A 9666-nucleotide genomic window follows, 5' to 3' on the forward strand; every position below is an offset into this window, starting at 1 on the left:
AGAGAGGCTGTTCACTTCCATGTGTGCTGTGAACATAATGGAGAATGGCCACTATAGCCACTTCAAGAATATACAGAGGGTGGCAAAAAAAATGTATACACATTTTAAGAAAGGAAAAAACTGTATTAAAACTGTAATACTTAATATATACCAATAACAAAAGATGAATATAAGTCATGTGTATACATTTTTTTGGCTCGCTGATGTTTGTAGCCCACTACTCCTAGGCGCTGGGAAGGTGATCACTCCTGTGGCAAATCAGCAGAGGCTGCTGCCGCTAGGGCCTCAGCCAATGAAAGCGTGGCTTGCGGGGACGGGCCTGCTCCTATTCTGCCTCCTGGCGCTGCCCCAGGAAGATCCAACGCCCGGGGAAACTCCTAGTGGGAGTTCCACGGAACCTGTCGCTCAGCGACTCACAGATGGTGAAGGTGGCACCGGACACCGCAGCTATGAACTGTGCAACAGCAGAATCTACTACCTCCGCGACACCAATATCCTCAGGTCACAGAGGCGCAGTACCTGAGCGCAGAGATGGGGAGCAGAGCCTGCAGGAAGGGTGCGGGGTCTGGAGACCACGGAGACCTCGCCACCTGTCCCCAGCTGCAAGAGCGCAGGAGGAGAAGCCGCGCTGCAATCCTAGCGCTTCCCGGCGGAACTCCTCCAGGCTTCTAACGCCCCACTGTGTTCCCCTGGGGGAGACCCCTGCAGCTAGGGGAGCGGAAGGGAGCTGTCACCTCGGTGGAGCGCACTTCAGGTCCGTGGACCATATCTATTGCAATGAATTGCTAGCGCTGCTTATTGGAAAATAAAAGGAATATAGAATATGTTGGTAAATATACAGCCTTATGAGTTCTATAATTTTTTTTCATGACTCATTAAAATCATTTCAAAGATACACTTTTTTTAAACTTGTTTTTTATTTCTTGAATTGTCAATTAAAACACACATTTTCTTTGGCATCAAGAGCAGGCTAACCTCCCTAGGGTTAAAGCCACTAAACTCCGTAAATTATGAGATTTTTCTACTTGAAAGGGCCCTTATGGGAGGTCCTCCATAGTGGGTCCAACCTGTGGACCTCAGCCCTCTGGGAAGCCTCGCAAATTCTTCCTCCAAGAAATGTTCTTGAAAAGCCTGATTGTGAGCCGTCTGTCACGTCCAGCGTGGCAAGGGCAAATGGGTCTCGTGAGGAGCGACGCAGATTGAATAAGAGCAAGAGACAAAAGTTAGATTTAAGAGCGAGACCAAGGGACTCATCCAGAGAAGACTGAGAGAGCCCCGAATCGGGTCAGCGCATGGCTTTTATTGAGTAGTTTGTAAAGAAGTGAAACTGCTGTCAATCAATTTGCAACCGTGTGATTTGTGTGCCTTAAGACCTTTTCCATTAACATTCCCATTGTGTTCCAGCAAATCCTATGCCTTCACACTTCCGCCACATAGCCCCAAGACACTTTGTTACTGTGTCCTCCCAGGGGAGATAACTATTATCATTCCAATAGGTCCCAGTCACCTGAGACACTCCCTGAGAGAGCTTTACAGATATCATTCCATCCGCCCCGGCCTCAGTTTTCCGAGACACTCTCTCGACTAATGGGTCAGAGGCTAATGCAGGGGGGCGTGTTATAGAAATCGGCTGTCAGGCAACAGCCCTCCAGGGTCAACTACTCTTATCAGTTTGGTAGGGCTGCTTTAATTACCACAAACCAAAAATGTATTCTCTTCCAGTCTGGATGTCGGAAGTGCAAAACCTCGCAGGGGGCGGTGTTTCTTCTAGAGTCTGCTGTAAAGGAAAATGCATTTCCTTCCTCTTCCACCTTCAGGTGGCTCCAGGTGTCCCCAGGCTTCCTGGGCTTGTGGCCACATCACTTTGCTTCCATCCTTGCTTCCATCTTCACAAGCCTTCTCCTGTTTGTCCCTGATAAGGACACTAGTGATTAGATTTGGATCCACCTGTATAATCCAGGATGACCTCCTCAAGGTCCTTAACTAAATTGCATCTTCAAAGACTCAGTTTTCCAAGTAAGGTCACGTTCACAGGTTCCAGGGATTTGACCTAGATATTTTGGGGGAAGAACCATTTTTTTCAGCCTACCACATTTTTCAACCTACATAACCTAAAACAGCCTAGAGAAAGCCTGATATTTCATTAAAGTCTTGTGTATTTTGTTAAAATTCTGTGAATTTAGCAATGTACTCATTTTCTGTTACATACCTGCATTTGAAAAGGTACAAATTTGTGTGCCCATGCATTGTCTTAGGCTGAACAATGTCTCCCCCCTTGGGTTTTTTCCCCCCAAATAAATGGCAGCTGTAATGAAAATCACAGTAGTTTAAAACTATGAACAAAAAAGGGGCCACATACTAAACCTGACAAGCTCAAGGGAGGCCTGCGTAGTGGGCCTTACAAACTCAGAGACCGAACGTAACCACATAGAATGGTCTGAACGTGAAAATTCCTAACGAAAAGTGGGTCATGGTGGGTAGGCACATCCTTGGCCCGTACCTCCCTTGACAAAGGTCAATGTTTACCTTAAATGAGCCCTGTTTGTTGTCTTTTTGCACCTAAGATAACATGCCTCTGTAAGGTCAGAGTAATTTTCCATTCCACACCCCTCTGGGACACACCCCAGCACCAGAGCATGTTATCTTGTTCCCTGCATACCATCTCCAAGTACAGTAAATGTTTACCCACCAATGTAAAAATGTACCCACCCACCCATGTAAAAGGAGTATGTGTCTCTCCATTTTACTTTTTATCCAATCCCAGAGAGTTTCACACTAGCTTTCTCCCACTCCCTTCATCTACCACCAATGGATTTCACCTAACCCTCCTTATGTCTTCTCCTTTGATTCTAATGTATAAAATAAGCTGCAAAACTACCATTCTCTGGAACATTTTGTTAATCTTTTGAGATTTTACTTCCTGGCCATTGTCATCAGTTTGACTCAACTAACCTCAAAAAATTCTCTACAGGTTTGGACATTTCTTATGTTGACAAAGCCATTTCTGAAAGTCATTTTAAGTTTTTTCGCATTAGAGGATTGCTCATTCTACAAGCACAAGAATTATAACATCTATTATTTCACAGGAAAGCTTCAGAAGGACTTGCTTTTCCAAACAACACCTGGTTTCTCAATGCTCTTGCTTTGACTTGGTGTCCTAGGATTCAATTCAATGCTGACACGCCCCACCCCACAGGTTCCAGGCTTAGGACTGTAAGGCTGCCTCCACTCCCAACACCAGCCACTCATGGGTGTCCAGGCTACCCCACTTTTGCCTGGCCAACGATAAACTTGGGTGTTACTCTGACCTCCCTTCAGGTTCAATACTTTGCTAGAAAAACTCACAAAACTCAGGAAAGTGCTGTACACTTACAATTGTATCTATGAAGGACACAACTCAGGAACAGCCAAATGGAAAAGATGCCTGGGGCAGGGTTGGGAGAGGTTAAGTGCAGAGCTTCTAGATGCTTTCCAGGTACACCTCCACCCTCCCAGCAAATCAATGTGTTCACCAACCCAAAAGCTCCCCTGAAACGTTGTTGTTCAAGAGTTTTCATCAAAGTTTTATTGCGTAGGCAAGGTTGATTGAATCATCGCCCATTGGTGCTAGAACTCAAGCTCCAGCTCCCTCTCCTCCCCCTGAGTAGTACAGGAGCAGGGGATGCGGAGTGGGGTGGAAGGGGGTGTTGAAAGTCCATCCCTTAAGCACAGCCAGCCTCTCCCCTGAAACCATATAAGGACCCACCAGGAATCATCTCATTAACATAAACTCTTGTACAGGGTAAGGGACCTGTTATGAATAACAAAAGACACTTCAACCACTCAGAAAATTCCAAGGGTTTTAGGAGCTCTGTGCCAGGAACCAAACAGGGAGCAAAATCCAAATACATGTTTTTTAAATTATACCACAAGGACGTATCTAGTCTTTTTATAGAAACCCAGGGATAAAAAGCTATAACGAATGGAGGTGTCAGATATTATCTGAACTTCTTATGCTCAGAAGGCATACAGTCCAGGTTCCTAATTTAAGAATGAAATGAAAAAGAAAATACCTTTGTTAGGTAGATTAGAATATCCATCAGCATAGTAAGAATGGAAAGGATTAGAGATTGATTCAGACATTTTAGGTGTCAAACTGAAAGATATTTAAATGCTCTAATCCCAGAGAACAGGGGAAAGAAAACCATATAGTATTTCATACCTGTATGGAAGAATTAGGAGTGATATTCTTTTTTTTTTTTTTTTTAAGATTTTATTGGGGAATTGGGGAAGGGGAACATTGTGTTTTTCCAGGACCTATCAGCTCCAAGTCAAGTTGTTGTCCTTCAATCTTAGACGTGGAGGGTGCAAGCTCAGCTCCAAGTCCAGTTGCCGCTTTCAATCTAGTTGTGCAGCCCACCATCCCATGCAGGAGTTGAAATGGCAACATTGTTGTTAGGAGCAGTGCTCTCACCAGCTGAGCCATCCAGCCGCCCATTGGCAGCTCAGCTCAGGCGCAGCTCACTGGCCCATGTGGGAATCAAACCGGCGACCCTGTTGCTCAGAGCTCGTGCTCTTGACCAACTGTGTCACCCACCCGGCCCAGGGAGTGATATTCTTGAACCAAGTATGCTCAGGATATATTGGGTTGTCAGAAAAGTCACGATGCATTTTTACAATGAAAAACAGAAAAAATACGTAATGACTTTTCCGACAACCCAACATTTATGAAGGAGATAAAAGATATGTCATTGATTAGGGGAACTTCTGTTAAATAATGTGGTAACTTGACCACTTCAGTTCACTGAAGAATTAGCATCTGGTATGTTCTAATGAAAATATTTGCTTTTATTTCCTGCCAAACACTTCCTTCTATATCTTTTCTATATCCGTAAAATATATTTTCCTAAGTCTCTGGGTCAATAGACTTGGATGACAAGACCAGTAAATATGTTTTGTTTTGAAGTGTGAGCAAATTTCTGTCTTTTAAGATCTTGGTGGTCTACAGGCCTTGCACTAGACAAATTAATAACTCCTATTGTCATCTGGTGTTGAACAAACAGCACTCTGTGACAGATGTTTCCTAACCCTTGTGTTCTGCAGTTTTGTCCTTTCTCTCTCTAGCTCTGCAGAGGTCAGTGTTGCTTTGCCCTGTCCATTTTCTCTTGTCAAGAGGAGGCTAACCTTATATTTTCATTTTGCCTTTCTTTCCTTATGAATGCAAAGAGAATGAATGGAGGAGCTATGTTTTCAACTTTACTGGTGAATATCATCATAGTTAAGACTAAAAAATGCACTTAATAGTATAGAAAGTTTTAAGTATTGATGCAGAAGAGTGAATGTCGAGTAAGAAACATCCAAACCTGTAGAGAAATTTAGTGAGCTTATTTGAGCCAAACTGACGACAATTGCCAGGAAGCAAAACCTCAATGGATTAAGAAAATACCCTGGAAAATGGCAGTTTTGCAGCTTATTTTATACATTAGAATCAAAGGAGGAGATCTATGTGATTCTATCGGTGGTAAATGAAGTGAGTGGGAGAAAGCTTTGGGGGAAATCTCTGGGTTTGGGTAAAAAGTAAAATGGAGAGACACATGCTCCTTTCACATGGGTGGGTGGGTACATTTTTACATTGGTGGGTAAACATTTACTGCACTTGGAGATGGTATGCAGGGAACAAGATAACAATGAAGGGTTCTGTGGTCTCATGTTCTGGTGCTAGGGTGTGTCCCAGAGGGGTCTGGAATAGAAGATTACTCTGACCTTTCAAAGGCATGTTATCTTAGATGCAAAAAGACAACAGACAGGTCTCATTTAAGGTAAACATTGACCTTTGTCAAGGAAGGTACAGGCCAAAGATGTGCCTACGCACCATGACCCGCTTTTCGTTAGGAATTTTCACGTTCAGACCATACTATGTGGTTACTTTTGGTCTCTGAGTTTGCAGGGCCTGCCATGCAGGCCTCCCCTGAACTTGTCAGGTTTAGTGTGTGGCCCCTTTTTCGTCCACAGTGAAACACGTGTCTTGTAAATATTGTAGAGGCGCATAGTGAGTGTAAGTAAATTCATGTTCATAATTTAGTAATTTATCCACTGCGTACTGAAGACTGAGAAATCTCAGTGGCATTTCAAAAAAAGGCTGTAATGGTGGTCAGATTCCCTTAAATTTCTAAGTCTTTATGATGTGATGACTGGCACGTCTCTCTCTACAGTGTGGTCCAGGTGACCTATGTTTGAAGGTCATTGACAGCAATGAAGAGTCCATCAAGATTCAGCTGAGACACCCCCCGCCACCACCACCACCACCACCACAGACTCACAGACTGGGCCCCTCGACCCTGGACATCTGGAATCTCTTGTGTCTCCTTGTAGCTTAGGCCACCATACTTGGAGTGGGGAGGTAAATTTATGCTGAATTGAGCTCTGATGTTTCGTTGAAATGCTTTACACTGGGTTTTATTTCCTTCCCGGGGAAAAGTCTCCTGGGAGCCTTCTGCAACCTCACCAGATTTGCATTGTTCCTTAGCGAAATTGTTTTCTAACCTTCTGACATTTTCTCCCGTGGTCTGTCTGCTTGTCAGGTTGTCTATTAGAGGAAAAGTCTACCGGAAGAGGACAGGCAGAGGCCTTAAGCCTATCCTCGAGGTGGCCCCACAGGTCTCCTCAGACTGGTGTCTTTGAACCAGCTTTGCCTCATGCCTCCATTTGAAAATTATAGAACGACTTCCTCCTTAGTCTTGTTTTTGTGCCCGTACTCTGTTTAATTTCATCTGCTTAAAAGCAGGAGGCTTGTCCCACCTGTGTTTGGGGACGATTAGCCTTTGGTTAATTTCCAGAGACATGAGGTTTCACAAGTAGCATCTTTAGGGAACACTGCAGTTTTCACAAGGGCTTCTCAATTGAAAAACTGCCACCTCCATGCCAAAAACCTGTTTCCCTCGCGTTCTGACACTCTAATGTTAACTGGTACGCCGAGCCCTCAACTGGTTCAATTATACGAGTGACAATTTAGAACTACACAAGCCACTTTGGTTACTTTTGAGACAAGATTGGTCATTTAGGAGGTGCTTTGGAACAAAAATAAAAGAAAGTCTCATGAGGAAATTCTCTTGTTAGTGTACAAGAAACAGAAGAGAGAATTTTTTAAATTTAAGGTAGGAGGCACCCCCTCCTTCATGTCCATACTTTGAAGATTGATAAGGGCTGCTTTTTTTTTTTTTTTTTTTTTTTTTTTTTTTGTTGGGGAACAGTGTGTTTTTCCAGGACCCATCAGCTACAAGTAAAGTAGTTGTTTCAATCTAGTTGTGGAGGGCACAGCTCTGTGGCCCATGTGGGGATTGAACTGACAACCTTGGTGTTATCAGCACTGCACTCTAACCGAGCTACCCGCCCACCCCAATAAGGGCTGCTTTTTAATTGTATGACTAAAAATTGTCAAGGGTCCAAGTTATTCTTTAAATCAGCTATAATAATATTCTTTTGTGTGTGTACATGTTAAAGTGGGTACTTCTATATCTAAATTTTCTCTTCTCTCTTTACATAGAAAATATAATTAGCCTTTTACTGTGGTCATTTCATATTTGTCTGAAGCTGGATGCTTTTCGTTTTGTTTTTATTTTCTCTCTCTTGAAAAATCTAAACATTAACTAATGGATCAAACAAACACATTTAGTTATGTGCTCCCTCTAAAAAAAAGTTGTCAAACTTAGTGTTTATTTTGTGAACTCTGAAAAGTGTATTTACTGAATAGCCTTAGTAACATAGTTACAACACAAGAAAAGGAGGGCTTTTGGCATGATTCAGAGTTTGTAAATTTTAATTTATCATATAAAAACAATGTCAACACAATATTTTATTTTGTACAGAACTAGGGTTAAGTTTCTCATGATTTGTACTTCCTAAATTTCCTATGTTGGTTTTAGAGTTAAATAAATTATCATTTTTTGTGTAACATGATTAAAAGTACATATCTATCTATCTATCCATCTATCTATCCATCTATATATCTATCTACCTCTACAAATAAAATATATGCTATTGTAGTCAACTAAATGAAATGGTAATAACAAATATCTTTTTGAAGGGATAACTTTCTGAAATTCTTAACAGTACTACAAATAACAATTTAATATAAAATGGTAAATTACAGATCATTAATTAACTTTAAGACTTTAGGCAAATGAATAAGTTAACAAATAACTAATCTTTTGATGCCTGGGCAATTTCTAAGTAAAAAGCAGTTTGAAAAAACCACATTGGAAGGTGGCCGGGTGGCTCAGTTGGTTAGAGCGCATGCTCTTAACAACAAGGTTGCAGGTTCAATTCCTGCATGGGATGGTGGGCTGTGTCCCCTGCAACTAGATTGAAAATGGTGACTGGACTTGGAGCTGAGCTGCGCCCTCCACAACTAGGTTGAAGGACAATGATTTGACTTGGAGCTGATGGGTTCTGGGAAAAACACACTGTTCCCCAATAAAAATTAAAACCAAAACCAAAATCACATTGGCTAAGAAATATAATCTACTTTTATTTATTACAACGGCAATGGATTAACAAAATATGCAAACAATGTCTCTTGGTTATATGATACATATCTATATCTATCTATCTATCTATCTATCTATCTGAATATATATGAGGTATGATCAAAAACACAGTGAAAGTTTAAATAAAAAATATTATTAAAGTAACAGACACATTGCCATTCATCCTCTCAAAACTCTCCCTCTTGTCAAACACACTTATCCCATCATTCTTACCACTTTCTGAAGCTGTGCTGGAAGTCCTCTGGGAGTCGTGGCTGCCTCTATGTTCTGAATTGATTTAAAAAGTTCACCTTTCATGGTCATTTTGACTTTAGGGAAGAGCCAGAAGTCTCATGGTGCCAGATCTGGTGAATAAGGTGGATGAGGACACACCGTAATGTTTTTGACAGAAATTGCTGTGCCAGAAGTGATGTGTGACACAGCATTGTCATGATGGAGGATGAAACCGTTTGCCTACTTCATGTTAATACATTGTTTGTGATCCATGATTCACGGTACACTTTAAAATACACCTTCTCTCAATTGTAGCTCACACCCGACTGCACCGAACAAGTTGAAACTTGTCACACACTGTTACTAAGGTTCGACACACCGCTTCCCTTATTGGAGATCCCTGCCTTTCCATTGGATGGCACTCAGCAGCAGCATTCACTGTATTTTTTTTTATCATACCTTATATGTGTGCTTATTTTTACAACCTCAAAATTGTTAAAATAATATAAAATGCACATTCATAGAAAAAAAATAGCTAAACAATTATAGTTTTCTGTCCTCTGATATTCTCTTTTGTTTGGAGAAGAAGATGGTTACTTTGGTTAAATATGATAATTTATATGACTGGTTGGCTATATTAGGTGACAATAATTACAGAGAAATACAGGACTGTATGGAAGACAATCGATATGATTTTCTGTTTATTAAGAGTTATTACTGTTGGGCCGGCCGAGTGGCGCGATGGTTAAGAGCTGGCTTGGGACGCCAGAGGGCCCCAGTTCCGAGCCCACATATGAGGGCCAGTGACACTGCCCTCCACAGCTAAGATGCTGAACAACAGCTCAACCTGGAGCTGGGCTGCCCTGAGTTGCTGGCGCTGGCATGGGTTGCAGCCCCTGCTGCAGTGAGTTGCCATGGGCTACCGTGT

General features: G+C 42.0%; 1 pseudogene; it reads left to right on the top strand.

Annotated features, from left to right (window-relative positions):
- Positions 1-9666, top strand: part of LOC109380518 (U1 small nuclear ribonucleoprotein C-like) — a 37651-nt pseudogene that overhangs the window by 25693 nt on the left and 2292 nt on the right.

This window comes from Hipposideros armiger, unplaced genomic scaffold, assembly GCF_001890085.2.
Source record: "Hipposideros armiger isolate ML-2016 unplaced genomic scaffold, ASM189008v1 scaffold_37, whole genome shotgun sequence".
NCBI lineage: Eukaryota > Metazoa > Chordata > Mammalia > Chiroptera > Hipposideridae > Hipposideros > Hipposideros armiger.